The 26,905-nt window shown below is 44.1% G+C and overlaps 1 long non-coding RNA gene across 1 annotated transcript in view; it reads right to left on the minus strand.

The window, feature by feature from the left end:
* LOC117591860 overlaps positions 1 to 26,905 on the minus strand; it is a 70,810-nt gene that overhangs the window by 7,810 nt on the left and 36,095 nt on the right. The window contains exon 2 of the long non-coding RNA XR_004574497.1: positions 26,570 to 26,679. This is a non-coding gene — a long non-coding RNA (uncharacterized LOC117591860). The remainder of the gene's footprint in view (positions 1 to 26,569; positions 26,680 to 26,905) is intronic.

Genomic DNA, 26,905 nt, shown 5'->3' on the forward strand with positions numbered 1-26,905 from the left:
GTCCATTATGCAGGAGCCAAGCGATAGGCAGGAGCGACGTCAGTGCCTTCCAATGCTCTATTCATACAAAATTCATCTGAGTGCATAACCATAAGGAATGCAGGAAACTTTTGCCTTGCCCCAGAGTCAGAGTCAGGGGAAGGCAACTGGCCGACTGGCCGACTGTCTGTCTGCGTTTCAGCGTTCTTTCTTTCTTTCTTTCTATCCGTTCCATGCGCCGTGAAAAGAAAGTGCAGCAACGGCAACGGCAATGGCAAACTCACTGAAGGCACCTAGTTTCCATGGGGCCATGCAACCACTTTTGCCACCATTTTCATCGAGTGCAGAAGGGGCGAACGTGCAGCTGCTGTCATGAAATTTACAAAATTATCTGGCAGAAAACTTTTGTCTGACCTCCGATCTGCAGGCTCTCCTGCTGAAAGCCCGCCCGCACATAGTTTTCAGCCAATGAATACGCGAGTCAAGAACCAACCGTAGCTGCTCCTAGTTCACTGAGGTTGCAACTCAAGTCGGAAACTTCCCACACAAACACGGCTCCCCACTTAAATTTGCATAAGCTGATGGGCGTGGCAGATAGGGTATACAGTGCAACAAGAGATGGAGCTGGAGCTGCAGTTGGAAGGCTCTCGAAGTGCATGCTGTGCACATATTTCTTGTGAGGGTATTCCGCAAGTCGACCCACATGGATGAACCGACAATTCCCTGCTCTACTCGAATATTTAATGCATTTCAAATGATGTGGAAATTGTGTGTGTTTCTGCGAACATTTTGGCTTCTAAGCGCTGCTAATTTTGAGCACCTACTCTCGGCATTAGGGCTTAGTGAATGGCAGCCAAGGGATGGCATTGCAGAGGAGCACGGCTGCGGCTCATTTTCTTTCAACGAATTCCAATAAAAATTGTATAAGGCCGTGCCGCGACTGTGTACGTGCACACGTCACCAATTATGCCAGTGGAAACGTTGCTTTTGGGCGCGTGGCACGGTGTCTTTTTTGTTCGTTTTCAAGTACTTTTCTGTTTTGGGCTCCCCTTGTTGGTAAACATTGCATGTTGCGAAGCGAAGGCCTGGCACTGACTCTCTGTTGGTATCTTCATTTAAAATTCACTGGCGTACCGAGAACCGCGTGATTTTTTTGTTTTGGTACGCCACATTCCAACGGCAATTGCCGTGCTGAAGTGTGTATCGCTTGTGTGTCGCGGAAAATCCAAACATGGACAATCTGTTCCACCGCAGACATATGTACATACATTCATACAGCGCTTGTTTCAATTGATGCTCCTTTTTTTGCCTTTTCATATTTTAATTTTTAAGCGCGAATGGAAAAAAGTTAATATTCGTAGGATTCTTGTTGTTGCCTTTGGATATCAGGCAACAGCCGGAAAAGCGACTCGTTACGGAAAATGCAGCCTTAACTGTAACGCTCTTTAGTATAAAGTGTTGACTGCTAGTGTTGTTCGCTTCCTTGCACCTCTTACCTGAAGGTTGAGGTTGCCACAGGGTGCAGGAACCTGCAGGCATTGTTGCGCCTGCTACAAGGCCACTTGGCTGCTACTTGACCCTGCTTGTCTATTGTCTGCTGTCAGCCATCAGCTGTCGCTTAACTGTTGCACACAAGTTATGACAGCAGCAGCACAAATTAAGTTTGATGTGCGGCTGCCAGCCAGGCCGACGGCTTGTGTGGCATGCATCTTCAGCTTAATGAAAGCTTGAATTTTCCTCGATACCCTTAAATATGTGCATTTATTTTGGTGCAGGGAAAATAGAGTGTTTGCCCTCAACAATATTTGAATTTATTTTCTACACTAAATCACTCACACGCCCTGCTAAGCGATTTTAATGATTTGCACCATAAAAGTTACGCCTTTTGTTATGCAACTTTAAGCTGCTCGAATGCCAATCAAAAACATGTAAAAATTCGAACGAAACACACACACACACCCCCACACACAATCGAGCGCTGTTAAAGCAATTTGCACGCACAGAATGCAATAAATTTGGTAGAACGACTTTTACGACTGCTCATCGATTGGCAGCACCGCTTTGCAATGCGCTATGGGGAGTGAAGTGCAGAGATGATGGAGTGGTGGGGGAGACAGACGGCGGGAGGCGCTAGCCGCAGGTAGCACTTTCAGAATCGAAAAAAGGAAAAGGCTTACAACAGCGAGCAAGAAAGCGCGCAGAACGCACAAAACAGCTTTAATTTTATTGCATTCAGCAGTGGCAGCAGCCACAGTAGGAGATCCTGGAGAGTGGGCAAGAGAGAGAGAGAGAGAGAGAGAGAGAACGAAAAGAAGAAAAGAATGGATCCAGAGGAAACAGCAAACAAGACAGACACAATGCCGTTGGTTTGCTTGCTCAGCTTTTGCCACTCCAATGTCTCGGAAAGTTGAAGTTTGCTCACTTGCCGATGAGCAGGGGGGCTGCGGCGTAGAGAGCGTTAAATGTAGCACATAATAAGGTTCTGGGCACTCTCTCCTTCTCTATGTACTCACTCCCATGTATGGTCCATGTGGCGGCAATGGATTTGGCTTTGGCTGTGGCTATGTGTTTCGGTTTGCTGGTTTACTGGTTTGCTGTTTTCATTTCGATTCTGATTCTGAGTTTCCCTTTTAGCGCAATGCAATAAAACAGCATAAAAGCGCTGAGCATGTGGCCTTTATTTATTGTTTGCGGAGCGGGGAAGGGAGTTGAAAACTGAGCTGTAGTTTAGCAGGGGCGTAGGATTAGCCTCCGTTGGCTTGTGTGGAGCTCTGTAAACATTTTTTTATACATTTTTTGTTGTTTGCTTTTGCTGTTGCCTGCCATACGCCGCATTTGAAGCATACGCAACATTAAAGTGGCGCCAAAGCCGAAGCCTAAGCAACAATGGCATTGTGCTGACGGGATACCAATAGAAACAACAACAGGAATAAAAACCATAATGAAGACTAACAGATGGCTATAACCAGAGCAAAGCATGCCGAGAGGCAGAGCGAGGCAGGGACGAGGAAGATTGTGAACAATTGTGCTTTTGTTCCATTTGTTTGACTTTGAATCGAAGACAAAGGGAAGGAGGCAACTGTCGCTCTCTTAACATTTCTTTAAAGCCAAATGAACTGAGCTTTCAGTCATGTCATGCCGCGCCACACACACGCACTAAGCAAAATTAATTAACAGATCCTGTTGCCGCTGCTGCTTGACCCAAATCCACTGGCCGCTGCTTGATTTGCTTTTACTTAATTAAACAGCAGTCAAGTGAAGAGAGAGAGAGAGAGAGACTTCCTGGGATTTGGGATCGAAAGTGGGAGCACTGAGATGGTGGAGGATTGAGAGTTGTCAGCGGCAACGCATGAAGTGGCTCGGCAACAGCTTGACAACATTTTCCAATTAGGCATCTGGGGATGTCTTTAATTTGGGTCCTAGTCCTACTACTTATTTGTGCAATCGGGCGTGAAATTGTCTTTCCATGAAGCAAACAGCTTGCCCACTGCCAATGAAAACAAAAGCCAAGGGCCAAAGACAACAGTAAACAGTCGATAAATGCACAAACACACATACTCCCCCGCTCTCACTCTCTCTCTGTCTATTTCGATCTTGTCTGTTTTTCATCTGCAAGCAAACAACAGCTTAAAATTAGCGAGACATTAAAATGTATTATTATAAATATGAAAAGAGGCGAAATATAAATAAAACGATTTATTTGTGCATGGAGCGTAATTAATGTTGCTAATTTATTTGCTTTACAGTGCCAGCTATTAGTCATGCACTCAATAAATGTGAAGTAAAGAGAGACTATCTACACTACAGATTGGACAACGCTTGGTCCATGGCCTTGACTATCTCTGAAGTTCCCTAGAGTGAGAGCCAGCAGCCCCCTTATCTTGATTAAATTAAGTTATACAGCATTTTACACAGCATTCACTCTCCAGATAATTCAGTTTGTTGCAGTCTCTGGCTGCATATCATGTGAAGATCTCCATTTGCATGGCAAATATGATGATACGCAGCTTGGTGCGCCCCAACTCTGTCCCAGAACTACTCTGTTGGCAAGATTTGCATACGAAAAACGCAGCCAACCGACACAGGACAGATTTATTTCGCAAAGGTGGGCGAAAAAAGGGAAAATGCCATAAACAAATAAACCACTTGACGGGAAATTTGAGTGGAAACGGTAGAGAAACGGCATAAGGAAAGTTATATTTTCACGGTAAATAACATTTATGCAGAGCAACAAAAAACGTGATAACATAAAACAAAGGCAGCAGCAGAACGGCAGCAGAGGGAACAAAGAAATTGCGCATACGCCGTGTGGGAATGCAACGAATGAAAGACTGAACGCGGAGAGGGGCGCTGGTGTAAAGGCTTTAGAGGAGAAAGAGCGACAGAAGATACCACACTCTATTGCAAGGAAACTCGTGTAAAATGTATGCAAATGAAACCATGAGCCATATTTTATTTTATTCATTAATTGTGCAATTTCCACTGCTTCCACACACAAAAAATTAGCATATTGTGTAAGGCTGCCTGCCCCAACATCTCTCTGACTCTCGCCCTCTCTTGCTGCGGCTGACCAGCGCAGAGACTGGTTTATTACTAACAAATATACTCGCAATTTTGGAAATTGAATATGTCTTTTGGTCGCAGCACTCCCGACTCCTGATGGAATAAACATGCCTAAATAAGCTGATTACACGCATATTTGCATTTAAACGAGAGTACGACGGGTCTCCATTTCAGAGCACCATCGGAGCACCTCTTCCCACACAAATTTATTCAAATTTTCATCCTTATCATATTTTTTTTTAGTTCCAGTTCCGCTCTTTTGCTCTCTCTCTCTCTCTCTCTTTCCAACCGCCGCCTGCTGATTGCTTTTTTTCACAAATTTATTTCTGAATCGAAAGAGCAAAGATGAAATATTCGCCACAGGCGTAATATTTCTTCATTGTATGATTTAAACTCTCTCTGTGGGGGGAGTAGAGTTTGGGGAGTTCGGTGGCCCGTAAAGCAGGTGATCTGGGTTCGGATTTAATAAGATTTCATTGTTATTTTTCCGGCCCGGTGCCTCGGAGTATTTTGCATGTGACAAGAGCATGCCAGAATGTGGACTTTAAGATATTTTTGCCTATTGGAAATTCAACTAAATGCAGACCTGCAATAATCTTAGCTCGGATTTGAGCACTCTTCCCACAGATTACTTCAATCACATGGCCTAAAAACTCTTGGCTAAAGAGCTTGAAAATTTGCATAATTTATTTGTGTATTTGGTTGGTCCTCTTGCGGCCAATGACTTCAGCTTATTAGCATTTATTTGGACCAAAAAGATTGTTAAAAACAAATTCGATTCTGCTTTTAAGGAGAACTTTTAAAGCCACCCAACTGAAGGGCAAGGCCAAGAAACTATGTCTGGCAGACAAACACAGACACAAACACAGACAAACAGACATACTCAGAGGGTGCAAGTATAAAAGAAGAAGCCAAAAGTCGTGTTTGGCATGCAGAAAAAACTTTTACTTTCGCTTTCCCCATGGAAGCACAGACAAAAAAGACATTTTCATGCAGTGAAGGAGGGAAGAGGACACCGGGGTGAGGACCCTCGACAGTCGAGTGTCGTGACGCATGTAAATTTCCTTTAAGCTGGATTTTATTAAATTGTTTGTGTCGTTTTTGGGCATTAGCAGAACATTTTATTTGCATGATGATTTACATGATCTCCAACGCCAACTCCTTGGAATGTGCCGCTATCTGTGTGCGGGAAAATTTGGAAGCATCTTTTTTATCATGAGGTTCGCCGCCAATTGCCGCCGTGGCCGGTGCTGCCACACATTTGAGTTAGAAAAATTGATAGTGCTGCAGCAGCTGTGGCCACGTACCCGACACACACACACACAAGCGGGCTTGTGGCACGTTTGTGGCAAGTACGTGTTGAGCTCTGCTCAATCTCCGCCCTCTGTTTCGGACAGCCACAATAGGCTGCAGTATGTGTAATATACACATGGCAGTGGAGTTCCTCCCAGTTGTGAGCCAGCCATAAATCTCAGCAGCCACTGCAGTTGCAAGCGGCTTTTGTGCGCCCGAAGATGGATCTGAGAGCGTGGTCTCTGGTCTCATCCCAAAGTCTAGGTGGTCCTGAGACCTTTGTCATGTGTCAGCCGGAGTTAGTTTGCAGTAAACTAGTTGCATCGCAGAGTGAAGGGGTCTTACCACATGGGGGAACGGACAAAGCCCGCCACAAGCAGATTCAAGGACCAAACACTTCCTGGTCTTCGCAAGCGGCTTTCAAAGGGTTTGCTTCAACAAAATGAATCAAAAAGCTTTAAAGGACCCGCTATCTCTGTCGAGTATCCTTGTGTTTGCTGAGCAAATGGTAGTTGTTGATGTTTGTCTTTGGCTTGGGCTTGGGCTCTCCTCCATGGCCTTTAAGACGATTTCCAGCTAAAATCTGACAATGTGAAAATGAGTGGAGGCGAGGCAATAAATTAAATGCATACTGCGAAGAACCCAAGGACAAGGACCCAACAAATGCAAACAAATTAGATGATTATTTGCCAAAAATAACATTAGCCGCAAAATAAACAATTTATGGGTGAGCAGAGCAGAGCAGAGCAGAGCAAAGCAGAGCAGAGCTGGCGGTTGGTCGGTCTGTCGTCCTGCCCTCACCGTTTTGTGTCCCAAAATGTGTGCATAAATTACGTAGATTTCCTGCTACCTAATTTATGTTTGCATGGCGGCTGAGCGTCGAGCGACAGCTCACAGCATTTACTTAGCCATACACATACGAGGGACATCGGCCACATAAGCCTACTTATCAGGCGCATACATAAATTGCCAATGGCTGACACATTAATGGTTGCATTTGCTTTTGCTTTTGCCAGCTGTCTCCCTGTCTTCCATCTCTGCTCTGAGGCTGCCACAAACAATTAGGCCCTAAATGACAACATTCAGCTTCTTGCCATTGCTGCCTTGTCGCTTAGGATCATTAACCAAGCAGAGAAGCGCTACCAGAACCGAGAAATATGGTATATGTCTTTTAGTTTCTCTATTTTGTAGGGCAAACTTAAATTTATATGTAGGAAAATAAGGAAAATAGCTGGCTGATCCTACGTGATTCGAGTTAGAATTGATAGCCGCCAAAAAACAGTCTAATTGAATTATTATTGAGAGAATTAGAGAATGAATTTGGCAACATTTTCCTACTCCTACACATCCGTTGGCCCTACCCCTCAGTGCTACATTTAATTACGGGCCCGATGGAGTGCCTGCAGCCGCTGGTAAATGTGGTTTAATATGTGATGAGTGCTGTAACTCAATCTATTCAATATTCCAGTGGCACCTGTGGTTACATTTCGCAACATTAACAAATGAGAGGCATGGTATTTGGGAATTGGCAATACATAAAAGGAAAACTACTGAACATTTCATTGAATGAGTATAAGCTTATTCGATGTTCATTTATTAATATAAATCTTGGCGTTGCTTTGTCTACCTTCTCTTACGATTTTCGTTTTCAAATGAACTGCTAATGGGATAGAAATATACGACATTTGATGTACCAAAAATAAAATCCCATTATAATAAACGCCCACTGCTCACTGCTTGCGGTGTTAATTAATTTCATTTTCATTTTATAGCCGGCTTTTCTCCTTACCTTGGACAGGAATGTGCCTCCGCGTGCTGTTCTTCCTGATGTCTTGCGGCTTCTGTCGCCTTTTTTCTTCCCCTTATTGCTTCAACTTTTACACGGCGCAATTAAAATACAATTCATTTGGAGGCTATCTCTTTCTCGAGGCCCTTTTTCCGCTTACTTATGTAATTTTGGAGTCCATTGCCAGGTGCTTGGCCAGCAGGGAGGCAATGACTTTTTAATACGAGCCTTGTCTCTTTTTGGCCGTGTCCTTTACCCTCTGATTGCCAGGACAACGACATTGAGGCAGCCCCCCGCTGGTGGTACATGAATTTATTTTTACGATCCACCATTATACCTCCTTCGCTCTCTCTCTCTCTCTCTCTCGGCTCTAATTAGTTTGTCAGAGCTGTTGGTGGGCCCGCCCGCCGGCCCGCCGGCCCGACCCTGATTCAAAAGCAATTAAATTGTCGCCTGGCCCATTAATTTGTAGGCCACCTTTGGCTGCTCGTTGGCCACTGCGTATGGGTGATTTGTTATGGGTCTAATTCTTAGCTTTTGCTCCCTTTTTTTGTGAGTCTTTAAAGCTGTCATAGAGTGCTCTGGCCAACGCTTTGTTGCACATACGCCCAGCTGCACTAGTGAGGCGTTGTTTTTAGATTTGCTGTGGGTTTGCTGTTGGCATATTGCTCGCATGACAGGAAAAAACAACAGAAAAACATCTTTCGGCAATATGTTGACACATATATCCGCATACACGGTGTTGCCTCAGCCTGGCTCCACGCCGCTTGGCGGGTGAAGGAGGGTGGCATGTATACACATTGCTACCATGTTTGTGTGTTTGTGTGTTTTGTGTGTGCCGTATGCAGTCTACCATTGCGAATGTGTCCCACCGAATTGCATGGCATATTTGTGCTGCTCTCTCCCTCTACCTATTCCACACAAATGCAAATATTTTCCTTTGGCCTCCCCTCCGCTCCCACGCTCGCTCTCTCTCTCTTCTCTGCTTTTGCTCTTTGGTCTCGCTTCGTTGACCCGGCCCGTTGGTGCACTCTGATTTTGCTCCACCTCATCCTCTGCGCTTTGCTATTTTCCTTTGCCTAGTCGTACGTTGCTTCTTTGGTTGCAGATTGTTTCAGTTCTATCATGAAGTCAGAGAGCCCGTCAGAGCATATGAGCTCTGCCCCATGGGCCAAACGACTTCCATAGGCACTTATGCCCCCAGGGAGGGGGGAATGTTTCAATTTATGGATAAACATAAACCGGTGGCTCAGCCACGCAGCTCCCAGCAGCCAGATCAATGAGCGGGCCACACAAATGGAATGTTCAATGGCTTTGAGTCACAGTGGGGGGCAGGAAACAAGCGGCGGGCGAATGTTTCCAGTTCCAGTTCCAGTTCCGGCATTCATATATATTTAGTTGAAAACTGGCTGTGGCTTATCGCCGTAATAAATGGAATGTCATGGAAAAAGAGTAAACAAATCCTGCGGCAAAAATATATCTAAATATATATTTTGAAGCACTTTGTGGCTGGCCCTCCTACAAAGTTCCATTTATCATGATTTAGTTGAAAGATCTGCTGGCCATCAATTTAGTCGTTGCCAATGCATTGGGGTATATTTTTATGGGGATTTAGACCACTGATTGATTTTCATGACCAATCGAATAAAATGAATGCCAATCGACATGCAATTAGCGGATTTCGCATGAAAATCCCCACCCACTCTGCCAAAACAAATTTAAACTCTGGCAGAGTAAATATTTAATTGCTGGTTTTGAGAGCCTTTTCATACGTGTTCCCACGTGGGGCGGCATAGGCCCAAAGTCATACAAAAAGCTAGCCGACGATTGGAATAATTGCATGTGGACTGGCTCTGTGCCAAACAAATGTCCACAGCTCGTTTGTTGCCACCTGTTGGCAAGGTGCAACACAGAGGGGACCCGCGAGCGGCTTTCGATTTTGTGAATGTTTTTCGGCTACAGTGTGGCTTAATGATCATTTGTGCTTAGCTCTGCTAACTCTACTTATGTCAAGTACGAGAGAAGGGTACGAGTAGCAAAAAGAGTGGCCAAAAGAGCATCTCTTGAGAGAAAACTCAGTTACTGGCTTATATTATCGTAGTTTCGAAAACGCCTCCATACATCACTTTGTATAGCCGTTTCTCTGTGATTCGATTCAACTCGTGCAGATTTCCATGACACATACACATCCCTCTAGCCATTTGTTTTTTATGTCTGCCACAGACAACTTGCTGTCGTGTCTCGGGAATAAAACACGAGTAGTCGCAGAGGGAGCGACATTCTTCAGCGCAGTTTTCTGGCAAGAGTAGGAGTAGTGTCGTGACAAAGCGTTTGGGCAGCAGTTGAAAAGTCAAACGATTATTTTCGCTTTTTACAGCTCTCAACCAGCTCCCGAACAGCTCAGCAATTTGTCAGGCTAACGCGTCGCCAATTGACGCCATTTTTTTATGATGCCATCCTTTTTTTTTGTTATTCGGGCGGAAATGCGAACAAGGCAGAACGTAATCAGACAATGGCAAAATGCCAACTCTGCCAACGATGTGTGGGTAATACGAGAGTAGTTCGCAATAGATGAAAGTCATACCACATGCAGCCCTCTCGGTTGCAGCCACAAAAGCCCTGGCTTATCTGCAAGTTTGGAACAGGCTGGACTCCCCATTTGCCTACATCTTAACCTGCTGCCCGTTGAGAGTCAGGCGACCATGAAAATAATATCGTTAGCAGCTCGATAAAATGTCAAAACATGTCGATATCAGCTTATAGCCCGTACACACGGCTTGATCTAAGCTTGGATTTCTATTCCCCAACTCCCACTTCCATTTGTTCGCTTCCGCTAGTTGTTTGTACGGGTGTTCGTTGGGGGATTTCGACGCGACAGAAGTGTGAAGTGAAACTGCTGCATACAATAGTTTTCCACATGAGTGAATGCGCTTGCCTGTTTGGGAATGGTTGGGTTGGCTTCCCAGTTCCAGTGAGTGGGTCCAGGTCCTGCCGATTGCAGGCGACAGTTTGGCATTTATATGGCGTTGTTATCCGAGCATCCGAGCATCCGAGCATCCGAGTGCTTCGTTGCTCGTTATTTATGCCAGTTTATGTTTTGTTGTCAGGCAACTAGCGGCAACAGGCAAATTAGCTTATAATAAGCAGATTTTTCAGACCAGATTAACAATGGTTTGGAGAGTGCTTAAAGCTGGCATTTCCATGCGAATTGTGGGGAGCTGGAAACACTCCAGGGCCCGCCCCTAATCGCACTCTAAATGTGTGTTTGACTAGCGAATAAAAACACAACTTAAATATGGCCTGCCCTGGGCTGCAGCAGCTACTTTTGTGCGCTTTGTGCTCTCATGCTGCGCTTAATTTAATTACATTTTTGCCATGCAGAATGCAATGCAATTAATTTTATGTACACTTATGCAGCAGCAGCAGCAGCTGCCTGCCTGCCTGCTTGCGGGGGGCACTTATGCTGGCTGTGCGCTGTGTGCTGTGTGTATGGCATACCCCCGAAAGCAAAGTAATTGAAAAGGAAAAGCGAAATCGGAAGCCAAGCGCATTGAAAATGAGACCAAAGAGTGCTTTACGACCCATCTTACAGTCCATAAATTATAAATCAATGAGGACAGAAAGGAACAGCCACATCCTCTTCTATGTTGAATATTTCATGAGTAGCACATTTTCGTCAATTGTTCCATTTTTTTATGACTGCCAAGATGGAGTGCGGGGGTGCGAGTCAGGGCTCTAATCTTATGTCTAATCCATTATCTCTGGAATATTTGTGCCTTGAATCAAAATTTAATATTTCCCAACTCTCAAAGGGGTCAAGCAAAGTAAGCCGATAAGATTGCTGACAGACAGACACACAAATAAATATGATTACATTCAAAAAGCAATTATTATACTGCCACAAGGGTCCCCTTGACATTTGACAAGAGAGAAGAGAGTGGAGACAGTTCTTGGCCTGGCCTGGCCTGGCCTGGCCTGTAGAGTGATGTTAATTATATACTCGATCCCCAAACTAATAAAAATTCATCTTGGTTTTCTCCTGCCTGGCGAATATTTGTCCAATTATGGCCTTGGATTCCTAAGAAAACTTAATCAAAAAATCCAATTATTATTGTACGCTTTTCCACTTTGTTAGTCATCCAAAGGAAACAGCTGCTTCGGCTCAAAAGTATTTCAAAAAGCAAATGAAATGTAAATTAAAATTTGCTTGTTCTACGGGTTATTGCAAGGCGAACGGTTACCACTGCCACTGTATTCGTATGTATCCCTCTTCCGCCCATGAATGATAAATGATATTGTTGTATGGCGCTCAAAGGAAAAGCCACACACACATACAGCGAACACAGAACACAGAACACAGAACACGGAAAACAAATTGCTTGTCTGCGAGCAACAGAGAAAGGTTTTCCTTTAGTCAAAGAGTAATTTTGCTTAGATTCCTTGACATGTTTTACATGTTTGCGGCGAAAACCGAAAGCCATCAACTAAAAGCTAACCCTTTCATTCGTTTCGCCTGTCGATTTCCGCTGTCAGCACATGGGGGGAACATAAAAACAAAAGGATTCTTTCTCACATCCAATTTCAGAGCTCCTGTAATTTTGGTTCGTATTTTGCCATTGAAAAACCATGCAATTGGTTTACTGTTGCCAACGTTTGATTGCAATGGTTGCCTTGCCATTTGATAATTAACATGACTTGCAACAACAACTTATTTATCAATTACGCGTTTGGAATAAGCCCTGAAAAAAGGTAAACCTGATTGGAAAATCAATTTGGAGCGAACAAACCAGCCAAAAAACAGCAACAGAAGGCACAGAAAATAATTGTAATTAAATTATAAAAGATGCAAAACATTGAACGGTTTGCCATATGTATTTGTGAAATTATATTTATCCGGATTGGACGTGGTTTTTCCCTTCGAACATTGGGCTGTGTTTTCGTGCGTGGAAATGGTTCGTTTAATTACGTGATAAACGATATTTATTAGTGCATGTTCATGTGTGTTTTTCTTACCCTAACATGTACATGGCTAGATTAGGGTAGAGCAACTACCAATGTGAATTACAACAAAGACAATCTGTGCTTGTTGTGTCCCGTTCTTGAGCTCTTCGCTAATGGCTGCCATTTTATTATGTTTTTCCCTCATCAATAGTTTATGCTGGTTGAGTAGCCTCCATAATGCACAACTCTTAAAGATTTTCCAGTGAAGATAATTCAAATGGCAGTTTGTTGCATTGTGGACTCCTGCACGACTGATATTTCAATCCTCTGGGCAATATTCTGTCAGATCTGTGCGCGTAATTTCGAGTGTTGAAGGATGAAAATTAATCTTCAACCATCAAAGTGCAACACCGAACTTGAGTTGTGTCGCCAGTCACTGCGTTATGGAAGTGACATTCGAGAGTCTCTGGATGGAAGGCTGTGGAGAGAGACCAGACCATGTGGAAGGAATCGTATTGTGTACGTGTTGCACGCAATATTGGCACGGGCCAGTGCATTGCGAATGCCGTTGAGTGTGGGTGTTGTAATCTCGTGTGTTTTTCTTTATTTCGATGTGTGTGTGGGCAGTGGGCAGCCGGATGCTCGCTGCGACTAAGTGCTTTTCGCTTAAAACTAAACGGACAGCGGGGGCGGTGTTGAGTGATAGGCGTGGCCCTGCTTGATTAACGCCGGTCTCTGCCCCCACTGTGTGTGGGTGTGTGTGGCAAGCAATTTGACACTGGAGCAACTGTAACTGAAAGACACCAAAAACTAAATTGAATTTATGTCGTGGTCCTGTGTCCTGCTCTCGATGTGATTGCTAAAGTCAATCTAATGGAAAATTCCATTTTCTTTTCCGTGCCATGGCAGTGTGTGTCCCTTTTTGCACATCTCAACTCTTGTGTCTTGCCGCGTGGCACCACACAATGTTCCACACAGGCAACAGACGTGCCCGTTCCCAGACTTTAAGCTAGAATTATGCACAGTTTCTTTTGTGGTTTAAATTGGGTCAGCAAGCAAATTATAAGCAAAGCCGCATGGAGAAACATTTAAATACTGGCCACACAACCTAATCACTGTAATACCTTGTACTCGACTCGACTGTTGTTACATCTTCTCCGCTCCAGTTCCCGTACTTGGCAACGACGCACTGTGAATATTAAGTAGCCGCCACCGCGACGCATACAATATGTTTTTGTGTGTTTCTTTTTTCTTCATTCCTTATGCAGCGCTATGAAATCTGCGGTCCTTGCCTCCTTCCTCTTCTCATTTCATCTCTGGCTGCTTATGCAAACAAGCATCAGTGAATGCCAAAGTACTGAATGGCACAGGAGATTGCATTTGCGTATCCAAGGGGAGTGGGAAGGACTTGGATCTCATGTCATCGCGCACTCTCATTAGATATTCTTTCAGATGTGGCAATAAGAGAGAGAGATACAACCAGGACCTGACAGGCTACTGTTTAAGCATAGATCGCAGCTCTACTGAGACTCCCTCTCTCCCATGGGACACGCGTGAGAAGCTAAAGGAAATAATGTGCAAGTTCTTTGACTTTATATTTTGCACATTTTCCACAATTTAATATCCGACTTATTTTCTCACATATTTTCCAAGACATTTGTGGCATTGTTTTTGCTGCATGCCTAAGACTTTCGCTGCGGCAAAAACTTAGTAGCGATGGCAGCACATTCGCCTGATGGCTTTTGTCATCTCCGTGCGGAAATTACTATGAACATGCACGCGGCGTATATTTCCCAGCAACTAATTGAAGTTTTTTGTGTTCTAGAACAACGGAAAAGCTGTGCACTCGAATATCAGTGCAGAAACAGAGAGAGAGAGAGAGAGAGAACTCTCATCAAGGCGGGATGCGGGAAGTGGAACTCTGCTTACAGCATAGAGTTTGTTTGTTATTTTGGGCAATGAGTAAGAACACGTAGTAATAATTACATGCAGCATTATTAAATGCAGCTTTATTACACACAAAGCAAAATGCAGATGCATCTTCTCAATTTGAACTGAAACCTTTGAAACCTGAAATACCTGGAAAATAAGCTACAACTTTGCCTCTGGGAATACCTGGAAATAGCTCTCTCTCCCTTTAACGAATTCGTTGATAGCTCTCCCCATTTAGTGACTTGCATATTGGAGAGGAGGCTCTTGCTAGTTGAGTGACAAGCCGCTTTCTCAGTGGCTGTCAGTAGCTTGTGCACATTTTGTTCAAGAAAGTGTTTTTGGCCCCAGTCAAAATGACATTAGCACGCTGCTAGTATATTGATAACTTCATTAGGAGAGAGCGGGTTGCGGTTGCTGCTGGAAGGAGACGCTCTTTTGCCATTTCCGGCAAGTTTTCTCGGAAAAACTATTTCTGATGACTTTTTCGACAAAAATAAAAGCGCTTATGTGAGGTTATGGGGGGTCCATGGTGGACAGGCGAAATGCCATAACGGACATGATCATCAATCATTTTTGATGACATTTTGCATGCCCTCGCGACTATCCATTGCTCTCAATTGAATATTTAAAGGGACACGCACTCTGGTGTCGCGTAAAACCTATACGGGTTTTATGTCTGTCCATGAAATATGGCTTCCAAATGATGAGAAATTGTGGCAGGAGGGCCGGAGGGGCAGTAGTGGTATGGCGGCAAACTTAAAGTTGATTAAATTAGACATTTAATGGCCTCGCAGCAAAATGTCAAAGTTTTTACTACTACTGCTGCTGCGTCGGACAACCTTGAAAGTTGATAAATTGTTGCAAGATAGTAGTGGCCATGGCAGAGGGCCATAAAAACAAATCTTTAATCATTCGAGTGACACTGTCAGAAGAGGCGAACGAGCTCGAACCGGAGCCCGAGCCCGAACAACGAACCCAAGTGGATTGGACCCGCTCTGGCTATGGATAACTTTTCTCGACTGGCTGGCGCATAAACAGGAAACGAGTTCAGAGTCGAACGTAGAGTTGAGTGGAGTAGAAATTCATGAGGAGCTTTTCTATCTATCCGCAGCAGGATCTTCAATGACTCTGCCCCAATCGCCCACCCACAAGTGGGGCTGCCGATGGCCAGTGGGTGGAAATTTGTAAACCCCCTGAAAACTTCCCGAGCGGCTCAAACGCAAAAGCAATTAAGTCTAATTAATTTACATCCAAGTTTTGTGTTCGTGGAGATACATCGAACTTTTGGGAGTAATGCGGTCCGTAAATAGGCCAAATCGTATTGTTTCCGGCCGCTTGTCAAGTTATTGTTGCCAAAGACAAAGACAAAGCTGCTCAGGCAAGTTGTGGCGGCAGCAGAAACTTTAACAAGTCTCCGCCAATCGAGAGTCTACAGTCTGAGTGCAAGTCAAATAAATTTAACTTGTTCGTGTGTGCATAGGAAATCCTTTTTGACAGGGCCAGAAATGTAAGGTTTAAATTTCAAAGAAAACCAGATTAAATTGAAAGAAATTGAGCCTTTTTGGAGGCATATTATTCAGGTTGAATTTGTAAGAAAAAGGCAACTTTTGTTTAAGTAAATAACTTAAATTTGTGCAGAACCAAAATGGAACTTTATCGGGGAATTAAGGACACATTTCAGAGCCGCAACGTAAAACGTGGCAGATACATAAATACATAAACCCGCTTTTACCATTCTACTATCTGAGATGGCCCATCGCAGATGTGGGAGAGCGACCTTTATGACATCTTTATGACAAGCGCAGAGCTCAATGGACCCATGTCCTGTGTTCGTGCTCCTCGCTCTTTTGCAGCCAATGGGCAGCATGTGTTTTTCTGTGTGTTTTGGGCCTGGTCTTCTCTCTTCTCTGGGGTTTCTGTTTAAAAAGTGATTCCTTTGTGGGTCACTGAATATGTACGATTTGATTTCTCGATTTATGCAAATGACACAAACCGGTAAATCCGCTTTTGAGGCTCGAGCTTAAAGTTTCACTACAATATTAAGTTTTCCCAATCCTCCTCGAATGGAAATTGGTAAAAACAAATTGGAACGATGTCGAGCAAATAAATTCTTTTGCTGATTCAGTGCACGTTTAGCGCGCGGGGGAAGGGGAAAGTACAGTGGCAGTGGCAGGGGGCAGTGGGCATTGGGCGGTAAAATGCATTCCGCAGTTGGAGTTGGAGAAAGTGAAACAATTCTATGACGATTCCCCACTGTGTTGCGATGCAATTTCATTTCATTTGTATCTACTGAATATTTAACAGTACATTTGTCAGGGGGGGGGGGGGGGGGGGGGGGGGGGGGGGGGGGCGGTTGGGGGTGCAGGGAGGATCTCGCTTGCTATCTGCCAAAAACGATTTGAATTTTACAAGCTTCTGAATAGATTTTCATATTTTATTCGCTTATGCAAATGCTCCGCACTGCGGATCGAAGGTCCTTTGAGAACACCTATTTCAAAGTTGCCGAGTGGAGGGGGGAGGACAGGCTTTAAGCCTTGCAGTCTGCCAAGTGACGTTGACATGCTGTTTAGAGTTGAGTTTCGAGCGAAGCCTTTGAGAAATTTGCAAGGTGGTTGCATATGAATTTGCCTTTGCCTTGCCTTTGTCCTTGTCCTGTGTGTGTGTGTGTGTGTGTGTGTTGCATGCTGTCGCTAATTGGCCATAATGTGGCTGCCACACGCACTGGCATAGCGTGTCACAGACAGCGGTTTCTAAGAACAGAAGCGCTTGGAAAGCAACACCTCGTGATTACATTTTTAATATAAAACTTTACAAATGCCAGGAAAATTGCACATTCCGTTGTTTGTTGCAACTCTATCTCGCAACTCTTGCCACAACTTAATTACAATACTTCGCTGGGCAGGAGGCAGGAGATCGGCAATAGGGAATGGGCTACGGGACCAACTTTATTCCCACTTGGCAAAAGTTTGATCATTTGTGTGCAACAGTGTGTGTCGCAGGAATGTGTGTGCGTGTGCGTGTGCGCGTGTGTGTGTGTGTGTGTGTGATGCTTTTTTGTGCCATTTAACATTAGCAGATGTTGTTGGAGTTTTTTGCGTGCTGCACACAAATGGATAATGACTACTTAGATGTGTGATTTCGCTGCCAGAGTAGTTGCGTTCTCACACAGATAGTCTGTGGGCAGAAGGTAAAGCTTGCACTTTATTTATAGCATGCCCTATTGTGGGGCGCCACAAGAGAGCACCTGCTGCCACACACAACCGCAGAGGTTAAGTCCTGCCACTCGCTCTCTCTCTCTCTGGGGTCACTTAATGGCGGCGTCTGGTCCATGTCCCTGTCCATGTCCATGTCCATGTCCATTGCAGTGGCTCTGTACCTGCTTCTGTTTCTCGGTGTCTCGGTGTCTCGGTGTCTCGGTGTCTGCGTGTTTGCTTAGAGTCTAGAGACGCCGCCTCCGCTGTGTCCCCCGTCGAGCGCCTGTCATCAACGTAATTATGCTGTCAACAAACAAAACAAAAAAAAAGCAAACAAGAGAAAGAAGAGAACACAGCAGCATCATGGACAGCTACCGTGTGGTGGTGGGGGACGGGAACTGTTCAGGTCATCGTCATCATTATCAGCTGCTTGTCGTGTCTTGGGATTCCATGCCAGTTCTCGCTCGTCTCCAATGATGTGCGAAGGTATTAAATGTTCAGCACGTTCCACACCCACACCGCCTACATCCCCCCCCCCCCCCCCCAAGCAGCCTGCGGGGCTGAAGCTGTTTTGGATTGTCTGTCTCTCGATCTGTCTGTGTAAATATTTATTTAATGTTTATTGGCACGCACTTTTCACGTCGTCTTTTGGTTGACTGCCTAATTGTGCCGTTAAGCATTGGACAAGTTTTTTTCTATTCAATTTGCAGCCCAGCTAAATGCTTAGAAAATGCCTAGAAAGTACGCATAAAGCGTACAAAGGGATGCCATAATGAATGGATTAGAGGTTCCCACTTAAAGTCATGTTTCTGCCAAAGGCACTAGGAGCGTGCTGTGCCCTCTTTTTGTCGCCCTGGGTACGTGTACTTGTAGCTGGAGAGGCAAAGGCAAACTGCAAAGGCAGAAGGCAGGAGCACCTGCAGCAGGGTCAACACTGTCAACACCAGAGGTACAATTTTGGAGTAATTGCTGTTTCGGGAGCCAGATATAGTTCTCCAGCTTCAGGGCTTGGCACACACATGCGAAAGTGAAAGAGTAGAAAATGGTTTTAAATGTGACGCTGGGTCGCAAAATGGTCATTGCCAGGTACCTCAAACTAGATTAAAAGGATTCCATGTGAGTCTCTGTGACTCTCTCTCACTCTTTGCCTTCTAGCATCCTTTTGAGCTATGGTTTGCACACGCATAATTCCACAAAGCTGCGTTCTGTGTGCCAAGTGCTGATGTATGGCAGACAGGCGCAGAGCAAAGGCAAAAACTTGTGAGCAGAAAAAAGGGGTAAAGAAATAGTTTCCGGCCTACTACTCGGAATGATGAATGTGTTCCCCCCATCCCGCATTCGCATTTGTATTGCCATCAATTATTTTCTTTGGGTTCTTATCTTGTGCAGCACATTTCGCACATTTCTCCATGGAATTCATCACAGAAAATGTGCAACATTGGACAAGAAGTTAATGCTTGGGCGTTTTTTTTTCGTATAAAGTTTCATAACCTTAGCAATGGTAAAATTCTGGTTAAATTTCACAAGCCACTTTATGTACGCAGTAAATCGGGGAATCCCCACAAGGTCTGCAGAGAAGTTAACAGAGCGCTGTTAGGAAATTTCCCAAACAAGGGATAACAGCAGCATCCAGGTTCTCCTCCACCCACAGGATACGATACCCGAATGCTGCTGCTGCTGTTAGTCTTCAACGCGATTCCAATACGAGCGGTTGCCGTCCGCTCGCCTTTGCGTTGACAAAAAGTTTCGCTGAAGTTTCACCCAAAAGGCAATTCCGATGCCATTTTCTTCGTTAAATTTGTGAAAGAGATAACGAGAAAAAGTTAATTAAATACTAAATAAATGAAAGAAAATATTGTGTGCCATCAAAATGTTATTTCCAATTATTAAGTCAACTATTTCCATGTCGGATTAAAACGAAATACTTTGCGTTGAGAGTTTAAGTAAGTTTCGTAGGAGTTTGGGAGTTGCTTAATAATTCTAGCTCAAAGTGTCAGCCATGGCTAAAATCGTGGCTTGGAAGTGCAAATGTGTCAAAAGTAATAGGTTATTTCCTTTACGCAAAAATAAACGCAAAGCAATAAAGCTCAACAGAGGCTGCAGAATTCTCTGGTTCCCTGTACCGCCGGCATTTCCACTTATTTCTTTCGTTGTGAAACTCATTGGCACGGAGGAGTTAAATGCAACAGAGTTGATTTATGACTATTTTCAATGCCATAACAGGAGGAGCATCTAAAACGGCGCCGCAGGGCTCCACCCATAGAGCCAAAGAGCAAGTGCGGCAGGGGCAGCGAGTAGGAGCCTGTTCGCTTGGGCCACTCCTCTGCGCCACCATTGTTGGTGTGCAACTGTGACAAATGTGGCAAAACAGAAAAGAAAATTAATTTACCGAGCCCCGGCCGGAGATATAATGAAATTCAATTACTCGTGGAAATAATTTTGTTTACAGAAAATGCAAATTGAAAGCAAACAAAAGCAAAATTCTAATTTATATTTGGAGTTGTGTTGCCATTGGAGTGCCACTTTTAATGGGTATCGATCACTCGTTAAAGCTCAAAGCCCTCAAAGTCCCTTCCGATTCTTTGGAAATTACGGCAATAATTCATCAATGTAAATTCTCGGAAAATTCTGCCTGACTTTCAGGAAGAGTCGCTGCACTGATTGATGTAACCATGCCATCAATTGGGCAAACATTTCCGCACCATTTGTTGGCCTGCACTTGAGTTTCAATTAGTGTTGGGTCAATGGTTGGCTTAACAGAGTGTGGTGCTAACTTCTGGCTGCACTTTGTACTGGCTTACCTCAGGATTACCGTCAATTTCCAGCTGCCCAAAAGGAACAAGTTTTACGTTTACCCCACTCTAAATTACCTGTTCTAATTAATGTAGTTTAAGGTAATTCAGGTACAAAAGAGTTAAGTTGTTGTCTTATTACTTTAAAGTTTAAACTTCATTGCGGCAGAAACTTTAATAAAAACTGCCAGATTATAGCCGTTTCATGGTGCGAGTGAGTGTTTGTGCCCAATGTGCGAGTGAAAATTAGTTTTGTAGTTTGTTGGCTGCATGGAGCCTTGCGGTCAGAGTAAATGTCGCCACCTGCAGGCATGTCGCATAAAGGTTAATGGGAAATGGGACTTTGGTCATACTTTCTCAGAAAAATCCACTTAAATGGCAGTCTTCTTGCACTTTTGAACTTGTACCTAACATTTTGGTAGAAGCTTTAAGTGAATGCATCCTGCTTCCTGCCGTTAAAGTTTATTTAAGCCTTTGGACCATACTACACTGCCATAAAGTGACGTGTCTTAATTAAGAAACTCTTGATGGCAATGTCTTAAAATAAAATGCAATTTAATCAACATTTTCTGCACTGTTGGAGTACCATGCGAACAGTTGGTCCGGTCTGGTCCGAGAGTATCTGATTATAAATTGTTTTTTTTGCTAAATTGTCATGCCTGCTGAAGGTCTTTCGGTCTAGGGAGAGGGAGAGAGAGAGAGAGAGAGAGAGAGAGAGAGAGAGAGAGAGGGAGCTTCAAGGACATTGGCAAGAATATGGCACCAAGTCCCCGAAGGGATTGCTTGGCTGTGGATGAGGCGTTATGCCTGATTGATGCACGGATGCGGAGGGCCCCAATCATAAATTGAATCATTCCAGAGCGGACCCTGCCATGGCCCATTGCTTTAATTAAATTTTCTATGAGCAGATTAACAACAATAAGTGCTGGAATGCAAATTATGCCCATGGGATAGGGAGCGCGAGTGCGTGAATAAATAAATATTTTAGGAGCGAATAAAAAGAAAGTTTGCCGCGCGCGAAAAGCGCCCATACAATGAGGTCTGCCGCAGAGAGGAACCGGAGCTGGAAGTGGAAGTGCGCCAGTGGGTTGCCAGACTCTCTTCTCTTCCGCCATTAATATTTATTACTTCTGCCTTCCTTAGCTGCTCACTTTATGGCGGCTCTTTAAAGCTGCTCCGTCCGTTAGAGCACACATTAAATGGCAACTGGTGTCAGATTAGCGCCAGCCACCCAGCCATCAGCCGCCACTGGGGCTGGCAGTAGGCCCTGCTTTAAGCCTTATTAAAAGCCACACTTTCACATCTTTAAACTGCTGAAAAATATTCGCGACTAAGCTGGCGATTATTAAGCCCCTCTATGCATCAAGCGGCTACCCGAACCGATGAAACTGCTCTATTGCATTTGCATTTGGATGATAATAGCATTAGATGGAAATTGACTTTGACTTAAGCTTTGCCCTTTGGTCTCAAAGCTGGAGGAGAATTATTGTGCCAATGAGCTTTTCGGTAGAGCAATGGCCCCTTTTTCGAACAACAGACATGAAGAGACTTCCAAGACATGAACGATCATGCACAGTCGAGAAACACAACAAAAGCAAGAGCGAGCTTATATGTGTGGGTACATGTGTGTGCACTATTTGGCTTTACCTGCGCTGTGTTTGCTTGTGTCTCCGAATGCAGAAAATTGCAATAACAAAGTTTGCATCGTCTGCTTTGGAGCGACCTTCGCCTTTGAGTTGTGCACTTGCAGAGAATTGTCCCCCTACCCTTGTCTACCTGCCTGCTTCTATGAGAGGCAACGAATTGTTTGGTTTGTTCGTTTCAATCTCTCCATTTTTCATTTACTTTTACTGAGTATTTTGATTGAGTATTTCAACAATTTGCAAGTGCTTATATCACCGTTAGGAATTCCTTCAGCGAGCGCTTAAATTTGCATTATTTATTTATGAGCTTGTCTTTTGATTTATGAAGCTGCTTCCACCTCCCCCTTCCCCGCCATTTCCACGGTTACCATGTGAGGAGTTACCCCATTATTTGCTGTAACAAATGCGCGACTCATGGCGCTTTTATGTGCATGCATACGCACATACATAAGTATGTATGCAAACATATGTATGCATATATGTAGGATTTTAGGAGCATTAGCCTGGCCGCACTCCATGGATCAAGCGCTGAGCCACACAATCCAAAATGCTTGTTTTTCGCCAGCTTTTGCCTGTGTATTATTTACTGAGAGCGAAAGAGAGGGGGAGAACGTGTTTGTTTGTTAAGCGTAGGAGTACGAGAGATATGTATGTATGCGTGTGTGTCTGTGTGTGTGTTTGTGTGCACGCACTCGATAGATAGACTTGAAGAATACGTCTAATTATAATCGCAGTCGGGATGAATGATGTTCTCTTGGTGCTGTGTGTCTGCTGCCGGAATCGCTAGTCAATCTCCATTTTCTTGCCACATAACAACTTGAGCTGCTCGGTCATAAGGTCAGAGTTCATTTGCCAGGCTAATTAGCAGCCAGACTCTCGGGCATTCACTCCATTGGCATGCTTCAACAGAAAGCGGAAGCGAAATGCCAATAACTCCCCCATTGGATTTTGCATCTTAATTATGGTTTTGATGGAGCTTTAATGGGGAGCTGCATCCACTTGATGTGGCATCCTTTCTTGGTTAATTAACTGGAATAGGCACTGCAGTGAAACGTGAGAAAACTTCTCGCTTCACTCTCTCTCTCTCTCTGTCTCTCTCTCTCTCCCCATTGAACCCTCCACAATCGAGCAGAAATGCCAAGTGGATTATCATAAGCTTCCATCTATCAGCGAGGAAAAATGTACCCACAGGTGGAGCCGCACTTGTTTCCCCTCGTTTTGCGATAAGCAAATATTGTATTGACAGAGAGAGGTCGGTGTCGGGGCAAACGACACATCTCCAATTACGTTGCTCACATGGATGCAGAACACACAGCAGCAGCAGCAACCGCCCAATTTCAAGCACAATCAACTCTAACCTCATCCACTGGGGTCTAGTGGCTTCTGTGGTTTTCTCGTTTAAGGGCCAAATCGAAACGAGCCGTCGATCCGCCATGCCGCAGTTTAACTTTTATGCCAACAACATTGTGTGTGTCTCGCCCTGCCTGCCCCTCTCTCTCTCTCTCTCTCTTTCTCTCTCTCTGGCTCTCTGGCAGGACTCTATCTGCTGCACGCATCATTTGCTTTCCATACGTACTCTCGTACGTGTAGGTGTACGTGTACGTGAGAGTGACAACATTAAATAATCCATTTAATGTGGCGTGCATATCATATCCAATGCTATCCAATGCCAATCTCCATACAGACTTGTTCACCCTCCATCAAGGCTGCCATCAGGAGGAGTTTGGGGCCACAGCTGAACACAAAATCAATGAACAACAACAACAACCAACAGACTAACAACTTTTTGGGGAAGTGGCATCCATTCATTCTACGGACCAGAGACGCCTGTCTCAGCAGATGAAAATTAAAAAAAAAAAAAAAAAAAAGAAAATGTAGAAAGGAAACGCAACCAAAATTGAGAATCATGTAAGGGAATCTTTCTGCTTTCTGAGTGTGGTACATAGTACTACCTTTTGGCGTGCCTTGACGCTGACAGACGGCACAGGACTGCCTTTCATATCCCCGCCTTCTCCTCGTTGGCTTAATTGATGCCTCGCTGCGGAGGCTCACTTATTCATTTGATGAACTGAAACTGAAACTGAAACTGGGGGCAGGCCCACATGCGTACCACTTCTGTAGCTACATACATACATACATACATGTACATACATTCATACATACTCGCATATGTACAGTAAGATATTTACGAGAGTGATCCACAAGGCTGCCGCTGGGCGTGGAGCTTCTCGTTTGTGGCAGTGTAAAGCAATTCCCGTAATGAGTTTCTCTCCTGCGGAGCACTTCAAAATACTTCGCGTATGTATGTGTGTGTGTGTGTGTGTGTGTGTGTGTGTGTGTGTGTGTGTGGGTGAAATTACTTTTGGTCCTCTTGATGCTGCTCCGACTGATGCTGTTTGTTGTAATGCGATTAATTTTGATTAATTTGTTTCGCCTTTTACCCTCAAACTCATAATCCAACTTTGAATCTGAATTTTGAATGCTTTGAAGTTGGTTTTTCGAGTACTTTTGATCCTCATGCACCATTTGGTGTCGCTTTCGAATCTAGAAAACTAATTAATTAACCAACAAATAAATCAAAACACTTAGTCGGTGTATAAGCGCTTTGACACAGCATGCCACACGAGGAGGCGCCGCCTCACTCCCTCCTCCCCCGATAACGAGTTAATTACTTAATTAATGCGCGCACTCGCGCGACCCTCCAGCTGGTTCATGCCCTCGTCTCACTTTTAATATTGGATTAATTTGTTTGTGCCACCACCGAGTCGAGAGAGCCGTGAGTAATATCGCCCGCTAGGGCCGCTTTTGGCCAGCAAAACTATCACGACCAATAATGTGGCATGGCAGCAGGGGCAATGTTTGTCATGTGGGAACAGAGGGGGACGGGGACGGGGACGGGACTGTCAACACGTGTGACGCCATATTTTGGCGCCAGTTGCCAAACAGCTTTTCTGGCTGGAAAATTGGAATTAAAACTGCATGAAATTGATCACTGAATCGCACTGAATGATGCAAATTCTATACGGATAAGCGGGAAAAGCTAATAGCTTTGTGTGTTCAGGCCCTCGCCCGGTTGCTTTGGAGTGATGCACTTCCATCCATCCACTGCTAGTTGCTTCGAAAGATATATGACACTAACATTAATCGACATTATTGAACGGAAACAGGACCGATAGAGGAGACTATTTTCCATTTTTGGAAAGGCGTTTGCCTGCTGCATTGCTGCATGCCGTTGCCACCAATTAAAAGTTTGCTGAACAACTTTCTGCACATTCTGCGTGTCGCCAAAAAGAATTTTTCTAATTATTTGTTTTGTCCACGCGAAGGAAGGCAGTGTGCGCCAGCGGCCACTGGCTCCTTATAATGGAAGGAAGCCCGTAAAAATGAAATTAATGTGCAAACTTTTTAATTGGCAAAAACAATAAGAATGATAATAAATGGAATTAAATGACTCAAATGCCCAACAACTTTTTTGGGCCCTAACCAATTTGACCAAATTGTGCCTCAAAATATCGTCCGTCCCACTGATAATTTAATTTAGGCTTTAATATGGGCATTTTTCCCACGAAAGAGTTACAAAAAAAACAAAAACGTGGCTACATATGTATTTATCTGTTTATAAATTTATGCAAAATATATGTATTTATGAATTGAATTGATAAATTGAATTAAAGCAACGCTAAAGCAGCTCACATTGAGCAAGTGATTTATGACAAATGTGAAGTGCGCACACACACATCGGCAATATTTAATGGGGCACTTGGCCCAGCATGTGTGGATTGTGGATTGCATTTTCATTATAGATAATCACGATTTAAGGCGTCCGTCCAGTCCAGCCTATCATCATCGCACGGCCTGCCGTCACGTTCCTGCCATTAAGCTGAAGTCAAGCCGTCGGGTCCAGTCACAGCATAATAAATAATATTTTAATAATTGAGCGTCGAGGACCTAGCCATGCCCCACACACACTGCCACACGCACACGCACACGCAGGGGGAAACTGTGGCGCTCATTAATTTTTCATTTGGCTGCAGCCTTTTTTTTTTTTTTGTACATTTTTGCGCTCCATTAAACTTTTTGCATAATTCGAGCATAAAAAATTATGGCATGGCCAAGACTGTAACATGAGCATTACCTGAAACGGTAATTTGGCTGTGTTTGTGTGTGTTTGTGTGTGTTTGTGTGTGTGGCCATAACGGCTTAAGCCCAAAATCGAACGAGAAATGAGCTTTGTGGAACCCTCAAGTTTTAGTGATTTCTTTTCACTTTGGTGTGCCCTGTGTCCCTGCCTTAAAATTTCAATGAGATCTGGCTGAAAACCTAGCGAAGCTTTTGCTGATTTTGCTGACAAATCAAAGCCATTAAATTTTCATAAATGTCAAACAACTGTGTAAACTCTCAAGGAGCATTCATAATTATAATTGGGACAACATTTCTTGTACTTACTTTGCATTTATGGAATGTCTGGTCCCTTTGGATTGTCCGCAAAGGCCAAGGATTTTCCCTTATTCATCCGCAAGCGAGCAAAGCTGAGGGAGAATGCGGATATCCTGTAGCTGTAATGAGAAACGGAAACGAATCACATTTATTAATAGTACAAAAATGTAGGAAAATTCTGCAATGAATGGACAGCACCCAATCGATGGTTGGCTTAGCCGGAAATCGGGTTAAATGTCCAAATCTAATCAAAGTATTTTCATTAATTATGTCAAGTTAATTAGTTAAGAGGGTTAAGAAGCCAATTAGCCGCATTGTCGTAGCTGTGGTCCACTCGAGTGGGCG

Source organism: Drosophila guanche, unplaced genomic scaffold (assembly GCF_900245975.1).
Source record: "Drosophila guanche unplaced genomic scaffold, DGUA_6, whole genome shotgun sequence".
Lineage (NCBI taxonomy): Eukaryota > Metazoa > Arthropoda > Insecta > Diptera > Drosophilidae > Drosophila > Drosophila guanche.